Source organism: Meles meles, chromosome 7, assembly GCF_922984935.1.
Source record: "Meles meles chromosome 7, mMelMel3.1 paternal haplotype, whole genome shotgun sequence".
NCBI classification, from domain to species: domain Eukaryota; kingdom Metazoa; phylum Chordata; class Mammalia; order Carnivora; family Mustelidae; genus Meles; species Meles meles.
In genome coordinates, this window is record NC_060072.1 from 85898321 (window position 1) to 85922995 (window position 24675).

The following is a 24675-nucleotide window of genomic DNA, read 5'->3' on the forward strand; positions in this document are numbered from 1 at the left end:
AAGATGGAAGATTGGGAGGTGGGTGTGGGCATCAAAAGATAAAAGATGTGGTACATATACACAATGGAGTATTATGCCTCCATCAGAAAGGATGAATACCCAAATTTGTAGCAACATGGATGGGACTGGAAGAGATTATGCTGAGCGAAATAAGTCAAGCAGAGAGAGTCAAGTATCATATGGTCTCACTTATTTGTGGAGCATAACAAATAACATGGAGGACATGGGGAGATGGAGAGGAGAGGGAGTTGAGGGAAACTGGAAGGGGAGATGAACCATGAGAGACTATGGACTCTGAAAAACAACCAGAGGGTTATGAAGGGGCGGCGGGGGTGGGGTGGGGTGGGGGTGGGGTGGGAGGTTGAGGAACCAGGTGGTGGGTAATAGGGAGGGCACGTACTGCATGGAGCACTGGGTGTGATGCCAAAACAATGAACACTGTTATGCTGTAAATAAACAAATAAAAATAAAAAAATAAATTAAAAAAAAAGAAAAAGAAAAGAAAAGAAAAAAGAAAAAGAAAAAAGAAAGAAATTCAATACTACTAGCCCTTTATCTGATATGTCGTTTGCAAATATCTTCTCCCATTCTGTCAGTTGTCTTTTGGTTTTGTTCACTGTTTCCTTTGCTGTGCAAAAGCTTTTGATCTTGATGAAATCCCAATAGTTCATTTTTGTCCTTGCTTCCCTTGCCTTTGCTGTTGTTCCTAGGAAGATGTTGCTACGGCTGAGGTCGAAGAGGTTGCTGCCTGCATTCTCCTCAAGGATTTTGATGGATTCCTTTCTCACATTGAGGTCCTTCATCCATTTGGAGTCTATTTTCGTGTGTGGTGTAAGGAAGTGGTCCAATTTCATTTTTCTGCATGTGGCTGTCCAATTTTCCCAGCACCATTTATTGAAGAGGCTGTCTTTTTTCCATTGGACATTCTTTCCTGCTTTGTCGAAGATTAGTTGACCATAGAGTTGAGGGTCGATTTCTGGGCTCTCTATTCTGTTCCACTGATCTATGTGTCTGTTTTTGTGCCAGTACCATGCTGTCTTGATGATGACAGCTTTGTAATAGATCTTGAAGTCCGGAACTGTGATGCCACCAACTTTGGCTTTCTTTTTCAATATTCCTTTGGCTATTCGAGGTCTTTTCTGGTTTCATATAAATTTGAGGATTATTTGTTCCATTTCTTTGAAAAAAATGGATGGTATTTATCCAAAATCTATAAGGAACTTAGCAAACTCAACACCCAAAGAACAAACAATCCAATCAAGAAATGGGCATAGGACATGAACAGACATTTCTGCAAAGAAGACATCCAGATGGCCAACAGACACATGAAAAAGTGCTCCACGTCGCTCGGCATCAGGGAAATACAAATCAAAACCACAATGAGATATCACCTCACACCAGTCAGAATGGCTAAAATTAACAAGTCAGGAAATGACAGATGCTGGCGAGGATGTGGAGAAAGGGGAACCCTCCTCCACTGTTGGTGGGAATGCAAGCTGGTGCAACCACTCTGGAAAACAGCATGGAGGTTCCTCAAAATGTTGAAAATAGAACTACCCTATGACCCAGCAATTGCACTACTGGGTATTTACCCTAAAGATACAAACATAGTGATCCGAAGGGGCACGTGTACCCGAATGTTTATAGCAGCAATGTCTACAATAGCCAAACTATGGAAAGAACCTAGATGTCCATCAACAGATGAATGGATAAAGAAGATGTGGTATATATACACAATGGAATACTATGCAGCTGTCAAAAGAAATGAAATCATGCCATTTGCGACGACGTGGATGGAACTAGAGCGTATCATGCTTAGTGAAATAAGTCAATCAGAGAAAGACAACTATCATATATCTCCCTGCTATGAGGACATGGAGAAGCAACATGGGGGGGTAGGGGGATAGGAGAAGAATAAATGAAACAAGATGGGATTGGGAGGGAGACAAACCATAAATGACTCTTAATCTCACAAAACAAACTGGGGGTTGCTGGGGGGAGGTGGGATTGGGAGAGGGGGAGGGGGCTATGGACATTGGGGAGGGTAAGTGCTATCGTGAATGCTGTGAAGTGTGTAAACCTGGCGATTCACAGACCTGTACCCCTGGGGATAAAAATACATTATATGTTTATTAAAAAAAAAATTTGTAAGGGGAGGCGAACCATAAGAGACTATGGACTCTGAAAAACAACCTGAGGGTTTTGAAGGGTCAGGGGTGGGAGGTTGGGGGAACAGGTGGTGGGTAATGGGGAGGGCACGTTTTGCATGGAGCACTGGGTGTTGTGCAAAAAGAATGAATATTGTTACGCTGAAAAAATAAATAAAATGGAAAAAAAATTCAATACTAATACCCTTTTTAAAAAGGAAAAAGAAAAGAATTACAGCAGAATTCCATTAAAACCATGTAACCAAGAAGACAGTAGAATGAAATCTTTAAAGTGCTGCAAGAAAGAGATCATCAACAAACAACTGTCTACCCAACAAAGATAACCTTCAAAATTAAAGAATAAACAAAGATTTTCTAGGAAAACACAACATTGAGAGACTACATTGCCAATATATATATTGAAAGTATGACCTACTTTATAAAAAGTTAAATGAGGATTGGGAGGGAGACAAACCATAAATGACTCTTAATCTCACAAAACAAACTGGGGGTTGCTGGGGGGAGGTGGGATTGGAAGAGGGGGAGGGGGCTATGGACATTGGGGAGGGTAAGTGCTATCGTGAGTGCTGCGAAGTGTGTAAACCTGGCGATTCACAGACCTGTACCCCTGGAGATAAAAATACATTATATGTTTATTAAAAAAAAAATTTGGGAGGGGAGGCGAACCATAAGAGACTATGGACTCTGAAAAACAACCTGAGGGTTTTGAAGGGTCAGGGGTTGGAGGTTAGGGGAACAGGTGGTGGGTAATGGGGAGGGCACGTTTTGCATGGAGCACTGGGTGTTGTGCAAAAAGAATGAATACTGTTACACTGAAAAAATAAATAAAATGGAAAAAAAAAGTTAAATGAGGTTTCTCAGGTACATGGAATATTATATAAGCTAAGACTTTGGACTAATGTAAAAAATGAAGGGAAGTTAAAGTTTTGTACTATAAAAGTTCTGGACTATAACAAAGAATCAGATAAAACTGCTGAGCTAAAAAATTGGGGATGGCCACATAGAAAAGCATTGGAAACATTTTACCTGTGTCACCCTATCCCCTGGTCCAAAGCAGCGCATTTCCAGGAGGGATCCCCTCAGAGGAATTTCATCCCATGGGGAGAAGGAGAACAGGAGGATGCCAGCAAGCCTCCCTGCTTGGGTGTTTGCAGTCTTTGCTACTGAGGATTCCCACAGTCTTCACCAGGGTTTATCCTAGCTGATGGAGCTGCAGGAAGTCCCCACCACTGCATCTTCTTCCTGGGGCTAAAGATGTTGCTGTGGTGACACCTGCCATCAGGGACCTCAATCACTGCTGTGCCCCACTTTCTGGAATCAGGATGCTATAGTACCTTGCCATATATGGGACCAGAGCTGCTGATTCTCTGTGCCCTGCTTCTAGTGCCAGGTCATAGCTTTGTCCTGGCATTACAAAGGCAACCACTGCTTCTCTGAGCTCTACCCCTTGGCTCCCAAATCACTCTTTGACTACCATTATTTGGGCTGTGTTGCTGCTGCTCTGAGCTCTGCCCCCAGATCACAGGTTATGGGTTTGACTTTGCCACTACAGGGACCCAGCCACCACTGCTCTGCAATCTGCCCCCCGGGGTCCTGACATGCAGCTTTAATGGACTACCACTGGAAACATGCTCCTGTTTTTCTGCAATTGCCTCCTGGGGCCTGAGTTGAGATTTTGACCCCATCATCCATAGGCTGTGCTGCTACTACACCCTGTTGCCTTGGTCCAAGCCACTGCTGTGCCCTGTAATTCTCAGTCTGATGCTACTACTGCATTTCTCCTTCCTTCCTGATCAATTATGACAAGATGTAGACACCCAGACCCTTGTTCCATGGAAGGTTTGCACATTCTCACACCTTAGACACCAGTACCAGTGCAACAGCAGGTACACTGGTGCCAGAACCCAGGCACTGTGACAGTTCTACATGAACCTGATCCTAGCACCCCAAATCTGCTATCACATTGAGTGCCAGCATGCCAGATCAAGCACCAGGAATGATCCCTTTGATTAGAACTTCTTCCCATGGGTAAAAGAGGGCAACAAGAAGACCCCAGAAGGTTTCCTCTGAGAATAGTAATAGCCATAGACACCCCTGCCATCCACAGGAACTCTGCAGTCTTGGCCACAGAAGACTTCCACAGTCTGTGCCAGTGTTGACCTCAGATGATGGAGCTGCACAGAGACTATGCTTCCCTGCCCTCCCAGGAACCAAAGACATTGCATCCCATCCAACCAGTGCCATTGCAATGATCTTCAGATGAAGATATTCCCAGTGAAGCCAGTCCAAAAAGGATGGAAGAGGTGACTGCATCCTCAAATATGCAGACATCAATGCAAAGCCATCAAAAACATGAAAAAGCAAGGAAAGATGACACCACTAAAAGAACACAATAGTTTTCTAGTAATTGATCCTCCAAAAAATGGAAATCTGTAAATTATCAGAAAAAGAGTTCAAAATAATTGTTTTAAGGAAATTAGTTGAGATTCAAGAGAACACAAATAGACAATTCAGTGACCTCCTGAAAACAATACATGAAAAAATAGTAAGTTAATAAAGAGATGGAATCATAGAAAAGAACCAAACAGCAATTCTGGAGCTGAAGAATGCCATGAATGACATGAAAAATGCAATAGAGAGCTTTAACAGCAGGCTCAGGCAGAAGAAAGAATCTGTAATCTGGAAGATAGAGCTCTTGATATCCAGTAAGAGGAAAAAAGAAATTAGAATGAAAAAAGAGTGAAGAAGCCTACATGAATTATGGGCAACTATCACAAAGGAAAATATTTGCATTATGGGAGTCCTAGAGGAAAAAAGGGAACAAAATCTTATCTGAAGAGATAATGGCTGGAAACTCCCCAAATCTGGGGAAAGGTATGATCAACCAGGTACACAAAGTTCAAAGATCCCCCAAAGAATTGAACCCAAGGAGATCTTGGGTGAGATTCATTATGATCAAGTTCTCTAAAATCAAAGACAAAAAGGAAATTTTAAAGGCAGCAATAGAAAAAACACTCACCACATTCAAGGCAATCCCAATTAAGACAAAGATTTCTCAGCTGTAACCTTCTACCCAGGAGAGAGTGGAATTATATATTCAAAATATTCAAAGAAAAAAACCTCTCAACAGAAAACTTTACCCAGCAAAGTAAGTTGTTCTTCAGAAATGAAGGAGGGATAAAGATTTTCCTACAGAAGATGGAGAGAAGGGAGTTGAGGGAAATTGGAAAGGGAGATGAACCATGAGAGACTATGGACTCTGATAAACAACCTGAGGGGTTTGAAGGGGCGCAGGGGGGTGGGGGGAAGGTTGGGAAACCAGGTGGTGGGTAATAGGGAAGGCACGTATTGCATGGAGCACTGGGTGTGGTGCAAAAACAATGAGTACTGTTAAGCTGAAAAGAAATAAAAAAAAAAGTGAAAGAAAAAAATAAATTAAAAAAAAAGATTTCCTACAGGAAAAAAAAAAAAAGGCTGAGGGACTTTTGTCACTCCTAGATATGCCTTACAAAAGAATGCTAAAGGGAAGTAAAAATCCTGAGACAAACAACAATGGAAACACAGAATGCCATACCTTATGAAATGCAGCAAAAGTAGTTCTGTGAGGGAAATTTTTAAAGCACCTATATTGAGAAAAAAAGAAAGATCTCAAACAACTTAAAGTTACCTGTCAAGGAAATAGAAAAGAAAGGACAAAATAAGATCAGAAACAAATGAAATAAAGACTAGGAAGACAATAGAAATGATAAAAAAAAAAAAAACTGAGTGTTGGTTTTTTGAAAAGACAAAATTGACAAACTTTTAATAACCTTAAAAGAAAGAACTGGTTCATAAATGAAAAAGGAGACATTACAACTGATATCACAGAATATAAGAATCATGAGAGACTATGTGAACAATTATATGCTAACATATTAGATAATTTAGAAAAAATGGATAAATTCCTAGAAACACACAAGTTACCAGACTGAATTGTGAAGTAATAAAAAATCTGAAAAAAAAATGAGAAAAGATTGAATCAGTCATCAAAAATCTCCCAACAAATAAAATTCTAGTACCAGATAGTTTTACAGGTGAATTCTACAAAACATTTAAAGAATTAATGCAGTTATTCCCAAACTCTACCAAGAAACTGAAAAGGAAGGAACACTTCCAAATACATTTTATGAGGACAGCATTACCCTAATACCAAAGCTAGACAAGGACACTTCATGAAAGAAAATTATAGGTCCATATCCCTATAAACATAGATGCAAAAATCCTCAAAAAACACTAGCAAACTGAATTAAGAGCACACTAAGAAGATCATATGCCATGGTCAAGTGGGATTCATCCCTGGTATTAAAAAAATGGCTCGGGGCACCTGGGTGGCTCAGTCAGTTAACTGTCTGCCTTCGGCTCAGGTCATGATCCCAGGGTCCTGGGATCAAGCCCCACATGGGGCTCCCTGCTCAGTGGACATCCTGCTTCTCCCTTTCCCACTCCCCCTGCTGTGTTCCCTCCCTCACTGTGTCTCTCTCTGTCAAGTAAATAAGATCTTTAAAAAAAATTGTTCAACATCTGCAAATCAATCAGTGTGACACACCATAACAACACAATGAAGAATAAAAATCTTCACAATCATTTCAGTAGATGTAGAAGAAGAATTTGACAAAATACAACATTCTTTCATTATATACTAAAAAAAACCTCTCAATGAATTTGGTATTGAAGGAATGTTTCGCAACATAACAGAGTCCATTTAACCAAGGAGGTGAAAAGCCTGTGAGCTGAAAACTATAAGACTTTGATGAATAAATTAAAGAAGACATAAGCAAATGGAAAGATATGCTGTGTTGTGTTCTTGGATCAGAAGAATTAATAATGTTAAAATGTTCAAACTACACAAAGCAATCAGATGCAATGCAATCCTTATCAAAATTCCAATGGCATTTTTCAAAGAAAGAGAAAGAACTATCCTAAAATGTCTGTGGAACCACAAAGGGCCCAAATAGCCAAAGCAATCTTTTTTTTCCCCCAGTGTTCTAAGATTCATTGTTTATGCACCACACACAGTGCTCCATGCAATACGTGCCCTCCTTAATACCTACCACCAGGCTCACCTATTCCCCCACCCCTTTCTCTTCCAAAACCCTCTGTTTGTTTCTCAGAGGCCATAGTCTCTCATGCTTCATCTCTCCCTCTGATTTCCCCCAATTCACTTTTCCTTTCCTTCTCCTAATGTCCTCCATGTTATTCCTTAAGCTCCACAAGTAAGTGAAACCATATGATAATTGACTTTCTCTGGTTGACTTATTTCACTCAGCATATTCTCCTCTAGTCCTTTCCATGTTGATACAAAAGTTGGGTATTCATCCTTTCTGATGGAGGCATAATATTCCATTGTATATATGGGTGATATCTTCTTAATCCATTCGTCTGTTGAATGACATCTTGGCTCTTTCCACAGTTAGCCAAAGAAATCTTGAGAAAGAAGAACAAAACTGGAGGCTTCACAGTTTCTGATTCCAAACTGTACTAAAAAGCTATAGTAATCAAAGCAGTATGGTACTGGCATCGAAACAGGGACAAAAATCAGGGGAACAGAGTGGAAAGCCCAGAATAATTACACATATATATGGTGAACTAATATTTGGCAAAGGTAACAAGAACACACAACAGCAGAAAGGAGTATTTCTTCAATTGTTGGTGCTGGGAAGATTAGATATATACATGCAAAAGAATGAAACTGGACCCCTATCTTATACCACTAACAAAAATTAATTTGAAATGAATCAAAGACTTAAATGTAAGACTCGAAACCATAAAACTCATTGAAGAAAATGTAGGATAAAAGAGCCTTGATATTGGTATTGAAAATGAAAGTTTTTTTAAAAAGTTATTTAGATTTCAGTTAGTTAACATACAGTGTAAGACTAGTTTCAGGTGTACACTTTAGTGATTCAGCATTAATATAGAACACCTGATGCTCATAACAAGTGCACTTCTGAATCACCATCACCTATTTAACCCCCACCCACACAACTTCCCTCTGGTAACTATCAGTTTTTTCTCTATAGTTAAGAGTCTGTTCCGTAGTTTGCCTCTCTCTCTCTCTCTCTCTTTGCCATATGCTCCTTTGTTTTATTTCTTAAATTCCCCATATGAATGAAATTATATAATATTTGTCTTTGACTTACTTCACTTAGCATAATACTCTACCTCCTTCCACATCATTGCAAATGTCAAGATTTCATTCTTTTTTTTTAAGATTTTATTTATTTGACACACACAGAGAGATCACAAGTAGGCAGAGAGGCAGGCAGAGAGAGAGAGGAGGAAGCAGGCTTCCTGCTGAGCAGAGAGCCCGATGTGGGGCTCGATCCCAGGACCCTGAGATCATGACCTGAGCCGAAGGCAGCAGCTTAACCCACTGAGCCACCCAGGTGCCCCAAGATTTCATTCTTTTTAAAGGCTGAGTAATATTCCATAATATATAGATTTATTTATTAATACAATTAATATAATATACTATAATACACACATAAACACACACACACACACATACCCCACCTCTTTCTTATCCATTCATTGGTCAGTGGACACTTGGACCATTTCCATAGTTTGGCTATTATACATAATACTGTCATAAACAACAGGCATATGTGTCCCTTTAGTGTTTTTGTATCCTTTGGGTAAATACCCAATAGTACAATTGCTGGATCATATTGTAGTTCTACTTTTCATTTTTAAGGAAACTCCATACTATTTTCCAGAGTGGTTGCACCAGTTTGCATTCGCACCACCATTGTAAGAGGGTTCCTCTTTCTCCGCATCATGGCCAAAACCTATTGTTTCTTGTGCTGTTGATTTTATCCATTCTGACAGGTGTGAGGTGATGTCTCATGTAGTTTCAATTTGTATTCTCCTGATGGAGGAAAAAAAAATGAATTCTTAAGTAAGACACCAAAACCACAGGCAGCAAGAGCTAAAATACTTGTACAAGTGGGTTTACACCAGACTAAAGAGCTTCTGCATCACAAAAGAAACAATGTATAAATGAAAAGGCAAATAAAGAACAGGAAAAATATTTGCAAATCACTTATTTGTAAAGGGGTTACTATCTAAAATATATAAAGAACTCATACAACTCTATGGCAAAAAAGGAAATAACCCAACTAAAAATGGGCTTAAAATACAGTCCTTTACATAAACAATGAATGCTGTTAGACTGAAAATAAATTAAAAAACAAAAAAAAATATAGTCTTTAATTTTCATTTGTCTTTATCTCTCCTTCTGTTCTGAATGAGGGTCTTGCTGAATAAAGTACTCTTGGTTGCATATTTTTCCCATTTAGCACCTTGAATATATCATGCCAGTCCTTTCTGGCATTTCAGGTCTCTATAGACAGGACTGCTGCTAGCTTTATGTGTCTACCCTTATAGGTTACCTCTTGTTCTGAACTGCTTTCAGAACTTTCTCTTTATCTTTGTAACTTGCAAAAGTTTCACTATAATATGTCAATGTGTTGACCTACTTTTGTTGATTTTGAGGGGAGTTCTCTGTGCCTCTAGGACTAGAAAGCCTGTTTACTTCCCCAGATTGGGAAGTTCTCAGCAATATTTTGTTCAAATAAACCTTCTACCCCTTGTTCCCACTCTTCTTCTTCTGGGCCCCTGGTTATCTGAATACTGTTTCACTTTATGGAATTGCTGAGTTCCCTAAATCTACATGTATGATCTAATAGTTTTCTTTCATTCTTTCAGCTTCCTACTTTTCCATATTATCTTCTATATCACTGATTCACTCTTATCATTCAATCATCCTCATTTTTGTGACCTCCACTTGGACTGAACCTCAGTACTAGCATGTTTAATTATGGCCTGACTAGATTTTAGTTCTTTATCTCTACTGCAAGGCTTCTGTAATGTCTTCTATGTTTTTTTCAAGATTTTAAGCCAAAGACTGTAATAAAAGATGAAGAAGGACACTATACCACAATAAAGAGGTCTATCCAACAAGAAGATCTAACAATTGTAAAATTTATGCCTCTAATTTGGGAATGGTCCAATATATAAATCAATTAATAACAAACTTAAAGACTCATTGATAATAATCCAATAATAGTAGGGGACTTTAACACTCCACTTATAGCAATGGACAGATCAACTAAGCAGAAGGTCAACAAGGAAACAAGGGCTTTGAATGACACACTGGACCAGATGGACTTCACAGACATATTGAGAGCATTTCATCCTAAAGCAGAAGAATACCCATTATTTTCAAGTGCACATTGAACATTCTCCAGAATAGATCACATACTGTGTCACAAATCAGGTCTCAACTGGTGCAAAAAGATTGAGATCAAATCATGCATATTTTCAAACTACAGTGCTATGAAACTTGAAGTCAACTACAGGAAAAATTTTGGAAAGAACTCAAATACATGGAGGCTAAAGAACATCCTACTACAGAATGAATGGGTCAACCAGGAAATTAAAGAGAGATTTTTTAAAAACACACAGAAGCAAATGAAAATGAAAACATGACTGTTCAAAGCCTTTGGGATGCAACAAAGGCAGTCTTAAAAGGGAGGATTATAGCAATACAGGCCTACCTCAAGAATGAAGAAAAGTCTCAAATACACAAGGTAACCTTACAACTAAAGGAGCTGGAAAAAGAACAGCAAATAAAGTATAAGTCCAGCCAAAGAAGGGAAATAATAAAGATTAGAGCAGAAAGCAATAAATAATATAGGGGTTCCTGGGTGGCTCAGTCATTCAGCGTCTGCCTTTGGCTCAAGTCATGATCCCAGGGTCCTGGGATTGAGCCCTGCATTGGGCTCCCTACTTGGCAGGAAGCCTACTTCTCCCTCTCCCACTCCCTCTTCTTGTGTTCCTTCTCTCGCCATGTCTCTGTCTGTCAAATAAATAAATAATTAATTAAGAAAATAATGATATAGAAATTTTTAAAAAGACAGAGCAGGTCAGTGAAACTAGGAGCTTGTTCTTTGAAAGAATTAAGATTGATAAACCACTAACCAGACCTATCAAAAAGAAAAGAGAAAGGATCCAAATAAATAAAATCATGAATAAAAGAAGAGAGCTCCCAACCAACATGGCAGAAATACAATTATAAGAGGATATTGTGAGCAATTATGTGCCAACAAATTAGGCAGTCTGGAAGAAATGGACGCATTCCTAGAGATGTATAAACTACCAAAACTGAAACAGGAATAAATAGAAAATCTGAACTGACCCATAACCTGGAAAGAAATTGAATCAATAATAAAAAAAAAATCTCCCAAAAAACAAGAGTCCAGGGCCAGATGGCCTCCCAGGGAATTCCACAAAACATTTATAGAAGAATTATTAGGTAATAATAATTCTTCTGAAACTGTTTAAAAAAAACAGAAATGGAAGAAAAACTTCCAAACTCATTCTATGAGGCCAGCACAGCTTGATCCCCAAACCAAAGACCCCACTTTAAGAGAATTACAGATCAATATCCCCGATGAACATGGATACCAAAATTCTCACCAAGATATAAATTAATAGGATCCAAGAATACATTAAAAGCATTATTCACCATGACCAAGTGGGATTTATTCCTGGGCCCCAAGGTGGTTCAACATTCACAAATCAATCAGTATGATACACCACATTGAAAAAGAAAGGACAAGAACTACATGATCCTCTTAATAGATGCAGGAAAAGCATCTGACAAAAATATAACATTGTTTCTTCATAAAAACTCTCTGCTGTGTAGGGATAGAGGGAACATATCTCACTATCATAAAAGCCATGTACAAAAAACCCACAGAAATTATCATCCTCAATGGGGAATAACTTTCAGTTTTTCTCCTAAGGTCAGGAGCACAACAGGGATGCCCACTCTCCCAACTGCTCTAGCTTCAGCAATCAGACAACAAAAAGAAATAAAAAGCATCCAAGTCAGCAAAGAAGAAGTCAAACTTTCACTCTTTGCTGTCGACCTGATACTCTGTGGAAAATCCAAAAGAATCAACTCCAAACTTGCTAGAACTGATGCAGGAATTCAGCAAAGTTGCAAGATATAAAAATCAATGCACAGAAGTCAGTTGCATTTCTATATGCAAATGAGTCAGAAGAAAGAGAAATCAGGAATTGATCCCATTTGCAATTGCACCAAAAGCCATGAGATATCTACGGTAAACTTAACCAAAGAGGTAAAGCTTATGTATTCAAACTATAGAACAGTTATGAAAGAAATTAAAGAAGACACAAGGAAATAGAAAAAGTCCCATGCTCGTGGATTAGAAGAACAAATATTGTTAAAATGTCTGTGTTACCCAAAGCAATCTATACATTCAATGCAATCCCTATCAAAATACCATCAACATTTTTCAAAGAAATGGAACAGATAATTCAAAAATTTGTATGGAATCACAAAAGATGCTGAATAGTCAAAGAAGTGTTGAAAAAGAAAGCCAAAGCTGGTGGCATCACAATCTTGTACTTTAAGCTATATTCCAAAGCTGTAACCATCAGGACAGTATGGTACCAGCACAAAAACAGACACATACATCAACAGAACAGAATAGAGAACCCAGAAATGGACCCTCAATCCTATGGTCAACTAATCTTTGACAAAGCAGGAAAGAATATCCAATGGAAAAAGAACAGTCTCTTCAACAAATGGTATTGGGAAAATTGGACAGCCACATGCAGTAGAATGAAATGGGACCACCATACACAAAAATAAACTCAAAATGGATAAAAGATCTAAAGTGAGACAGGAATTCATAAAAATACTAGAGGAGAACAAAGACAGCACACTCTTTGATCTTGGCTGTAGCGAGTTCCTGCTAGACACATCTCCAAAGCCCAGGGAAGCAAAAGCAAAAATGAACCATTGGGGTTTTATCAGGATAAAAAGCTTTTGGATAAAAAGCAAAGGAAACAATTAACAAAATTAAAAGGCAACCTTTGGAATGGGAGAAGATATTCTCAAATGACGTATCAGTTAAAGGGCTAGTATCCAAAATATATAAATAATGTGTTAAAGTCAACACCCCCCAAAATAAAAAATCCAGTGAGGACGTGGAGAAGCAACATGGGGGGTTAAGGGGATAGGAGAAGAATAAATGAAACAAGATAGGATTGGGAGGGAGACAAACCATAAATGACTCTTAATCTCACAAAACAAACTGGGGGTTGCTGGGGGGAGGTGGGGTTGGGAGAGGGGGAGGGGGTTAGTGACATTGGGGAGGGTATGTGCTATGGTGAGTGCTGTGAAGTGTGTGAACCTGGCAATTCAAAGACCTGTACCCCTGGGGATAAAAATACATTATATGTTTATAAAAAAAAAAAAAGGATGAATACCCAACTTTTGTAGCATCATGGATGGGACTGGAAGTGATTATGCTTATGATTATGAAATAAGTCAAGCAGAGAGAGTCAAGTATCATATGGATTCACTTATTTGTGGAGCATAACAAATGACATGGAGGAGACTGGGAGATGGAGAGGAGAAGGAAGTTGAGGGAAATTAGAAGGGGAGGCGAACTGTAAGAGACTATGGACTCTGAAAAACAACCTGAGGGTTTTGAAGGGGTGGGGGTGGGAGGTTGGGGGAACCAGGTGGTGAGTAATAGGGAGGGCATGTATTGCATGGAGTACTGGGTGTTGTGCAAAAACAATGAATACTCTTATGCTGAAAAAATAAATTAATTAATTAAAAAATAAAAATAAATAAAAATAAAAAATCCAGTCAAGAAATGGGAGAAGACATGAATAGATACTTTTTTCCAAAGAAGACATCCAAATGGCCAACAGACACATGAAAAAGTGCTCCACATCACTTGGCATCAGGGAAATACAAATCAAAACCACAATGAGGTATCACCTCACACCAGTCAGAATGGCTAAAATTAACAAGTCAGGAAATGACAGATGCTGGCAAGGATGCGGAGAAAGGGGAACCCTCCTACACGTTTGGTGGGAATGCAAGCTGGTGCAACCACTCTGGAAAACAGCATGGAGGTTCCTCAAAATGTTGAAAATAGAACTACCCTATGACCCAGCAATTGCACTACTGGGTATTTACCCTAAAGATACAAACATAGTGATCCGAAAGGGCACGTGTACCCGAATGTTTATAGCAGCAATGTCCACAATAGCCAAACTATGGAAAGAACCTAGATGTCCATTAACAGATGAATGGATAAAGAAGACGTGGTATATATACACAATGGAATACTATGCAGCCATCAAAAGAAATGAAATCTTGCCATTTGCGACGACGTGGATGGAACTAGAGGGTATCATGCTTAGTGAAATAAGTCAATCGGAGAAAGACAACTATCATTTGATCTCCCTGATATGAGGACGTGGAGATGCAGCATGGGGGGTTAGGGGGATAGGAGAAGAATAAATGAAACAAGATGGGACTGGGAGGGAGACAAACCATAAGTGACTCTTAATCTCACAAAACAAACTGGGGGTTGCTGGGGGGAGGTGGGATTTGGAGAGGGGGAGGGGGTTATGGACATTGGGGAGGGTATGTGCTATCCTGAGTGCTGTGAAGTGTGTAAACCTGGCAATTCACAGACCTGTACCCCTGGGAATAAAAATACATTATATGTTTATAAAAAAAAAAAAAGAAAGGATGAATACCCAACTTTTGTAGCAACATGGACGGGACTGGAAGTGATTATGCTGAGTGAAATAAGTCAAACAGAGAGAGCCAAGTATCATATGGTTTCACTTATTTGTGGAGCATAACAAATGACATGGAGGACATTGGGAGATGGAGAGGAGAAGGAAGTTGAGGGAAATTGGAAGGGGAGGTGAACCATAAGAGACTATGGACTTTGAAAAACAACCTGAGGGTTTTGAAGGGTCGGGGGTGGGAGGTTGGGGGAACCAGGTGGTGGGTAATAGGGATGTCACGTATTGCATGGAGCACTGGGTGTTGTGCAAAAACAATGAATACTGTTACGCTGAAAAAATAAATAAATAAATTTAAAAAAATGTTCTATATCACTTGACATCAGGGAAATACAAATCAAAACCACAATGAGATACCACCTCATGCTGTTCAGATTGGCTAAAATGAACAACTCAGGAAAAAACAGATGTTGGCAAGGATGCTGAGAAACAGGAACCCTCTTACACTGTTGGTGGGAATTTTGGAGGATATTATGCTAAGTGAAATAAGCCAGAGAAAGACAAATACCATATGATTTCACTCATACGGAATTTAAGAAACAAAACAGATGAACATGCAGGAAGGGAAGAAACAATAAAGAGAGAGAAGCAAATGATAAGAGACTCTTAATGATAGTAAACAAAGAGGGTTGCTAGACAGAAGGCGGGGGCTGGATCAGTTGGGTGATGGGCATTAAGGAAGGCACTTGATGTAATGAGCAGTGGGTGTTATATGCAACTGATGAAATCACTAAATTCTACCCCCGGAACTAATAATACACTATCTATTAATTAAATTGGATTTAACTAAAAATTAAAATAAACGTTAAGAATAGCCCTACTCTACCATCATGCAATTATACTATTAGGTATTTAACCAAGGGACACAAAAATACAGATTTTGAAGAGGTTCATGCACCCTGATGTTTATAGCAGCATTATCAACAATAGGCAAACTACGGAGAGAGCCTACATGTCCATTGATTGACGAATGGATAAAGAAGATGTCACACACACACACACACACACACACACACACACACACACTAGAGTGGAATGGAATGCAATACAATATTATTCACCCATCAAAAAGTACGGAATCTTGCAATGATGTAGACGTAACTAGAGTGTATTATAGTAAATGAAATAGTTCAGCCAAAGAAAAACAAATACCATATGATCTCACTTGTATGTGAAATTTAAGAAGGAAAACAGATGATCATATGGGAAGGGGAAAAGAAAAAAGAGAGGGAAGGAAGCCATAAGTAACTTTTAATGCTAGAGAACAAACTGAGTGTTGATGGAGGGAGGTGGGCAGGGCATGGGCTAGATGGACATTGTGTATTAAAGAGGACACTTGTGATGAGCACTGGGTGTTGTATGTACAAGTGATGAATCACTGCATTCTACTCCGAAACCAGTATTGCACTATGTGTTAACTAAGAAAATTTAAATTAAAATAAAAGAAATTTAAAGGTCCACAATGGACAAGACAAAAAGAATAACTTTAACTTAATTTGTCATATTTCAAGACTTGTAAAGCAATAGTAATTAAGAAAGTGTGGTATCGGCATAATACACAAATTGATAATTAGAACAGAATTGAACCATATGTATATGCTTTTGATTTATAACAAATATGCTAATATGAGTTAAGTAGAAATGAATATACTGATTTGTTTGAATGTCCCTTATGGTATGCCAAACTTCACACCATGTAGAAATTCAATTTTAGATGTTATCCTATTTGTGATTAATAAAACAATAATGCTTTTAAAAGAAAATCTAGGAGAGTATATTCATGATCCTGGGATGAGCAAAGAGTTTTTGAACAGGAAACAAGAAACACAACTTATAAAAAGGTAAAATTACTAATTGTATTCCATCAAAATTAAAAATTTCTGTTCATCGAAAGACACATTTAGGAAAGGTAAAGGAATTAATTGACTTGGATTTTTATTTTTTTACTTGACAGAGAGAGAGAGAGAGATCACAAGTAGACAGAGCAGAAGGCAGAAAGAGGGGGAACCAGACTCCCTGCTGAGCAGAGAGCCAATGTGGGACTTGAGCCCAGGACCCTGAGATTATGACCTGAGCTGAAGGCAGAGGCTTAACCCACTGAGCCATTCAGGCGCCCCGGAATATATATTCTTAATAGAAACAAATGGAAAAATTTTATATCTTTCACCAGGCAAAATATGCAAATGCCCAGTAAACATAAGAAAAGGTCCCCGATATGCTTGGTAAAATGCAATTAAACCACAATGAATTTCCACTTCACCTGAATCTGATTTGCTAAAATTAAAAAAAATAAAGACTAACAATACAAAGTATTGATAAGGATGTGAAGCAGCTGAATCCCTTAAAACCTTGGTACTGAGTATTCAGTATTACACTTTGGAGAATAGTTTGCCAGTTTCTACTAAGACTCCCAGCAATTCCTCTTCAAGTAATATTCAAAGAAAATTAGCATGTATGTCTACATAAAGGATTTTTAGAAGAATGTTCATAGTAGCTTTATACACATTAGCCAAAAAGTGGAAACAATTAAAAAACTAATCAACAGAATAATGGATAAATTGTGAAATGTTCATAAAATCGAATATCACAAGATCAGATTTCAAGTAAATGGCAACATCTTTTTGTACTTTATCTGTCATTGCTATGTGTTTGTAGTAGAAGGATGTGTCAAATAGGAAACATTTGCTTGGTTTTCACTGGAAATCTTCGTTGCAATTGGAGTTGAACTCTGGCAGCACTAGTTGTGAAGATTAATTATTATGACAAATATACAAAAATTATTTTGACTTACCTTTCCTGTCAATGTACTAACTTAAATTTATTGGCTTTAGATTTATGTCTTCTCAAAATGATTTTGTGCTGCAACTGTAGATAAAAAAATATGTCCTGTTCTCCCCCAGAGATGAGGAAGTCTCCTCTGAGAGGCTAAATGACTTAAATGCATGGCTCTGATCTTGTTTGTTCTCACATTCCCCTTTACATGTTATGTAGCACAAAATTAGCATTGATTTGGAGTCTTGTTGAGTCCACATAGTCAAACAGATACCTCACATAGTCAGTACACAACAATAAGTTGATATAATTGAGAATTGGAATACATAAACTATCAAACCAGATTTGCAAATGTATGTCTCTTCGGTATTGATGCAGCAATTGCAATATAGTGTTCTAGACTACAAAGGTGCTAGCATACATACCCAAGACATAGGTGCAATCATTTTTTCCTCATTATAACACTAATTATAATAGATTTGCTTGGAATCAGCTTGAATAATCATCAGTGGGAGAATGGCTAAATAAATTACAGCAGATCTGTATGATGAATATCACATAGTCATAAAGAAGAAAAAGATGGGTATTGCATGTAGGCATGAAAAGAACTCCAAAGTATATAATTAAATGATGAAAACAACCTGGAGCATACATATGGATTTCATATATGTATAGAAAAATGTCTCTGAGCATATCTGCTAAATCATTATATCTAGATAAAGTGGTATAATGTCCAGTGATATGGCAGAAGATTGTTTCATGGTTTTTTACATAATGAATGACGAATGAAAAGCAAGTTTGTCTTGTTTTTACTCATTTGACTATCCTGATATTCAGTTCACTTGTGTTTACAAGCCTGTTTCATATACACATGGGAAGATGATCAGGAGATAAACTCAGTCACTTCTCAGTTTCCATAGTAAATCCCAGGGGATTCATCCACTTTGTATTTGGCCTGTGGGAAAATCCTGGCTTCCTACACAGGGACCAAATTTCCTTTTCCCTCCCTGTTCCTATGAAACTCTCATCAGAATGGTAAGATTTGGGAAGGGAGGGAAAACTGAATGGGAATAAATCAGAGAGGGAGACAAATCATGAGAGACTCCTGACTCTGGGAAACAAACTGAGGATTGTGGATAGGGAGCTGGGTAGGGAGCTGGGGTATCTGGGTGGGTGATGGGCATTAAGGAAGGCACATGATGTGATGAGCACTGGGTGTTATATGCAACTAATGAATCATTGAACATTATATAAAAAACTAATGATATACTATATGTTGGCTAATTGAATTCAAAAGAAAGGTAGGTGCGTCTCCCTGAGAAACAAACTGAGGGTTTTAGAAAGGAGCGGGATGGGGCATGGGTAAGCCTGGTGGTGGGTATTATGGAGGGCACGTATTGCACGGAGCACTGGATGTTACATGTAAACAATGAATTTTGGAACACTACATCGAAAACAAATGATGTATGGCGACTAATATAACACAATAAAAAAAAATGGTAGTATTTGTCATTCAGCAGTTCAAAGTGGTTGCTTCAACCCAAAATTTCCAGCAATGTTGCATAATAAAGTCCCATGTTACCCTCCCCAAAGTTCTTCTTTTTAGTTAATGAGTCCAGAGTCAAACTTCTAGTGTGACCCTAGGGACTGCCTAACATTAGCCACCTGCCTCTTAGTCTCCCCATTCAATTCTACAATTCATCAACTGGCAAAACCCAACTAACTGCCTACCTCTGATTGGTTACATGGGAGGATCCATTATTTGGACAGTGCAAATAGCAAGGTATTTATCATAAAGAAAGTTAAGTAGACAAATGATTCTGTGATCAGGATTAAGAAAGATGAAAGAAACTTCTGAAATGAGAGGATTCTCATGCAGAAATTAGAAAAAGTTTCTGAAGATTTACCTATAGGGTCTTTTGGAGCCTGGGTAAACATACTTCTTTTTCTTATCCAGTTTTTTGGACTGAAAATTATACCTATTCGCAGAATAGTTGTGGTACATCCTCTCTTTAAGGGAATCACCTGAACAAGTATTGCTTCACTTATTAACCCTGAGCTCCAGAATACAAGCCAAGAGCAAATAATGTCCTTCCTAAACTGTATGATGTTTTTGTTCCTTCCGACCAGCTCCATGAGCTACTTTCTTCTCTCTTCTCTCTTGTCTTCCCTCTCTTTATGGCTTTCTTAGACATTTATTTTTATTCCTTTCATCTGAATTCTTTTTTACTGTCTTAGAGCTATTCTACAAAGCTGTTTCCTCCAGGATGACTAGTTTTTATCTGTTCTGTAAGATGTTCTGGTCAGCTTCTCAGATATACCTCTTTTCCTCATCCTTTGCAATATTAAGCATTTTAAATACATTGAAAGCTGAGTTGGTTAAAGCTTTTATTTTACGTAAATTAATTAAATTATTATAATACTGCAAAGTGGATATTGTTATCCCTACAGTGCAGATGGGAAATGTGAAATTAAAAAGATGAAATTTCTTTTTAAGCTTGCATATCTAGAAAATAGCAAATTTGGGATAGGGTCCTACATATGTCTGCCTCCAAGGAGGTCTGCCTCTGCTGCTTCTCCTTACCTTTTTGCATAAAGCCTGCATTTTATCAGGGTCTGGAAAAGTTGGGCCACTGAGGTTATCTGAGCAGGTAAGAACATTAAGTATATTATTTCTAATCTTTGTAGATTAAAATCTACTTTTTGCCCTGACCGCCATGCAGTTGCACTTTTGCAGCTAAAAAATAAATCACAGAGTTTGTATCAGGTAAGTTAGATTTGTTTTATGCAGTTTTATGAGTTGTCAGCATTTCTGTAAATATCAGTACTATAAAATGATATATTTAAGAAAAATGCAAACATTGCAACAATAAGTATATTTGGTAGGTCTTGTTTTCTTAAGCAGAGATCTTGCCACTTTGTCTGCATAGGTGTGTATAAAACCAAGAAGTAAATAAGGTAAAAACTGAGCATATATAGCATATAGTACATTTGAATCAATAGACTTCTAATTCTGTCACAACAGAAATTATTGAATTATTCTCAGCATAAACTTATCCATTGCTGGCAATGTGCATACTTTTGGATGTCAATATAAAGCAATAAAGAACAGAAAATCAATAGGATACTTACAAAAATATCACAACACTGTAAAGCTCACTGAGATCTATACTTGTGCAGCAACTGCACAATCATTTGTTTATAGGTTTCTAGTTCACCGTTTTCTTTTATTTTGAAAATCTATACCTGAAAGTTAAGTTATTTAAAATATTTAAAAATCAAGAAAGTCAAACAGTTCAGTAATTCAAGATGTGTCTTCCATTTTTGTGTTTGACTCTAGTTGCTTTTGTTTTCTTTCACCATTTTGACTGTGAAAATCTAGTTTTAATGCTGTTCACTAAAAGATCTCAAGGCACAACCATGTTGGCAGAGAGCGCTAACATAGTGAGCACCATAGACTGGCACTCATCACACCTGAACATTAAAGCAACTGGGTCTGTTACTTGGTTGACACGTGCAGGGAAATAACTTATTGGATTTCTCCCCTAACTAGCTGATTTTGCATTGCATTAACAGAATGTTAGGTTTTCATTTGCTTCAGTTACGGGGATTTGAAGTATGATGCCTCATTTGCTTTTCGTTTTTGGTCACTTTACCTAGCATATATTTTACACAGGTTGGTCAAGTTCTTTATGTTGTTGGTTCTTATGGAGGTAAGAATTCACAGTTTTCACTTAACAAGATCAAAAGGAAAATCACAAAAAATTATTTAAATACGTAACTTTTTTTTATTATGTTATGTTAGTTTATTTGGAGTATATATGGTGGGTATAGAGGGAGTGTGTTTTAACCAAGAATAACATTTTACTATCAGACTTATATTGTAAACCCAATAGCCTTTTAACTAAGGGAAATACACTGTAACTGTTTTCTATAAATTTTTGTATTTTAAGAAACATCATTTAGCTTTAATTTGATCTTCCACAGTGGAAAGGTCTAAGTAAAACTTAGTTATTCAATTTGGCAGGGGGAAGTTATTAAAAATTTTTAAAAACATTTTTCACTTCAAAAAATTGTAAACATATAGAAAATTGAAAGAGTAATATGATAGTATAACTTTCACCTAGAGCCACAAGTTTGTAACATTTTGCTACATATACTTTATTAATTTATCTATATGTATGTATTGTATTATTATGTATTTATATCTGTCTATCTAATCTGACCTGCTGAATCTTTTGAAAGTAATGTATGTCAACTGCAACATCTCACTTGTGAATACTTAAGCATTCATCTCCTACGAATAAGTATATTTTCTTACATAATCACAATCCCACTGACAGACCGGCGATAAATAACAGTAATCCAATCCTGAGTTTGTGTTTTAACAGATGGAATTTGAAGCCTTTTGAAATGTAGTTACTGCTTCTTTGCCCTCTAAGATAGTATTTCACTTCTAAAGAATTGTTACAGCGTCATTCTTCTGGTGCCTCACCATGTTGTCCATGTTTCTAGGACAAATGTGGCTGTTAAAAGGTACCACAGATGTGAGGTAGTAAGCTTTGTCATTTGGAGCTCTTACTGGCAAGCTGGAACTGGAAACTCCAAAAGGTAATCTTAGTTACTGTGCTGTATATAGCTAGTCCTCACTCATGTGGAGAAGTTTAAAATCTTGTCAATCAATTGCTTTATAGGAATTATTGTGATTTGTATGTAAATCCTTGGGAAATTTTACTGAAGTCTAATTTATGTAATAAAACTATCGATTTCCAGGTTTGTTTAGTAAAGTTTTGTAAAATGAAACCAGACCAAAGACCTCCCTTAACCCACCCCAGAGCATATGAGGTATCTCATGAGTTGAGGAGTGGAACATAAAGCAAAACCAGGACACATATAGATGGTTATCTTTGGCACTTCTTATTTTATATTTTATTTATATATATTTGATATATTTATATATCAATATTATATATTGATATATTTACATATATTTACTTATATTTATATTTTATATTTTCCCCCCAATGCCAAGTACCCCTTATAAAGTAAGGGGCTTCAACTAATACCATTTAGAAGCTTATATCTTGGTTACATAGACTGGCTTGTCTCATTCCTTACTTCTTTTCTTTCCTTTCCTTCCTTTTTCTTTTCTTTTCTTTTTTCTTTCTTTTCTTTCCTTTCTTTCTTTCAAGCAGTATCTCACTCATTCATTCGCTCATTTGTTCATGTTTTTCACATCACATTCTGAATAACCCACATGAGCTATTTATTATGCTTGGTACCTTTTGTCTGACTCTGAAATTAACACTCCTCAGGGAACTTTTAGTTTGGGCAAGAGCTAACTAACTTCCTTCACATAATGGTGTTAATATGTAGAAACAAACCTATTCTGTTACATTCCCAGAGCTGCTTACTTTAAATTTTTAAATAGAGACTAAAAAATAAATCAGTAATGGTCATGTTTCAAGAATGAGCCACAATAAAAATGGAAGTTTTAATATAAATTTTAAAGCACCTTATTGAGATGACATTGACAAAAAGCTGAACATATTTAATGTATAAACTTGCTGACTTTGAAGATAAGTTTACATTGGTGCAATCACCATTACAATCTATGCCATAAATGTATCCATCATCTCCAAAAGTCTTCTCCCATCCTCTTTATTATTGTGACTTATTGTGTGTGATAAGAACATTGAAGATATATCATGTTAGCCACGTTTTAAGTATATAATACAGTATTACTAATTATTGTCACCATGGCATATGGTAGATCTCAGAACTTACTCATATAACCGATTTTGAACACTTTGACTAATACCTCCCTATTTTGTCCTACTCTTAATCCCTGGTAGCCATATTCTACTCTCTGCTTCTATGAGTTTGACTATTTTAGATTCCTCATATAAGTGTTATCCTGTAGTATTTTTCCTCCTGCATCTGACTTATTTCACTTAGCATATAATCCTCCAAGTTCATCCATGTTTTTGCAAATGGCAGGATTTCCTTTTTTAAGGCTGAATAATATTCTATTAAATGTATATATGACATTTTCTTTATCCATTAATCTGTGATGGACTCTTACCATGTCTTGGCTACTATGAATAATGTGACAATGAATATTGGGATGCACATATTTCTTCAAGAGAAACTTTTGCAAGGAAACTCCTTCACTGTCAGCCAGGCCAGAGATTCTGGGTAGGCTGGTTGATGGAGACCTTGAGCAGGCTGGCTGATGGGAGTATGTGGGTTGGCCTTGTGCCTTTTGCTGGGTATATGGGCAGGTAAATCAGGGGCTGGGATCTGTGGGTATGCTTGCTCTCTCTTTGTCCCATGGGAGAACTGGTGGGTCAAGGATATCTTTTTTTTGCAGTTCTCTGGCTGAGTTGTGAGAAGTTTGACACAGGTAAAGTTATTTCTTACCCTTTCAAATGAGTCTTTTCTCATTTCTCTGTTCCATCAGCATGCTGTAATCTGTCACCTGGATTCCAGATCTTTCATAAATGTTGTTCAGTTGGTATTTCTTTAAGGGAATAAGGGCTGGGACCTCTTATTCCTCCATCTTACTAACATCCATAATTTTGTTTTTGAAAGATTGTTCTGAGAACCTCTAAATTATGTTAAAGGAGAAGCTTACTGGGAAATCAAACCCCTAGCATTGACTTTTATCACAGTGGTTGTTTCTTTACAAGGTATTGCCTTGATCCAAGGTCTGGATTCTCCCTGCAGTTCATGGAATCTCTGGATCTAGTTAGTTGGACTATATTTGTTAGTAGCCAAGAGAAAGGCAATTTTATTTTGTATGTACTGGCTCTGAATTCATACAACACAAGTTTCACTCCTGCTTACTGTGAACCCTTACTTGGGTTCTCTTGTTTTGCTCTGGTGGGGGATGGGGTGATCTCAGGATGAGCATTGACATCCCCCAAGGATAATATTGCTCTATCGAAAGAGTGGAAGAGGAAGAATTTACAAGATTATCTCCATGTTCTGACCCTAAGTAATTGCCCACAATTTATTATTTTACATTGCTAGTGTTGAATCC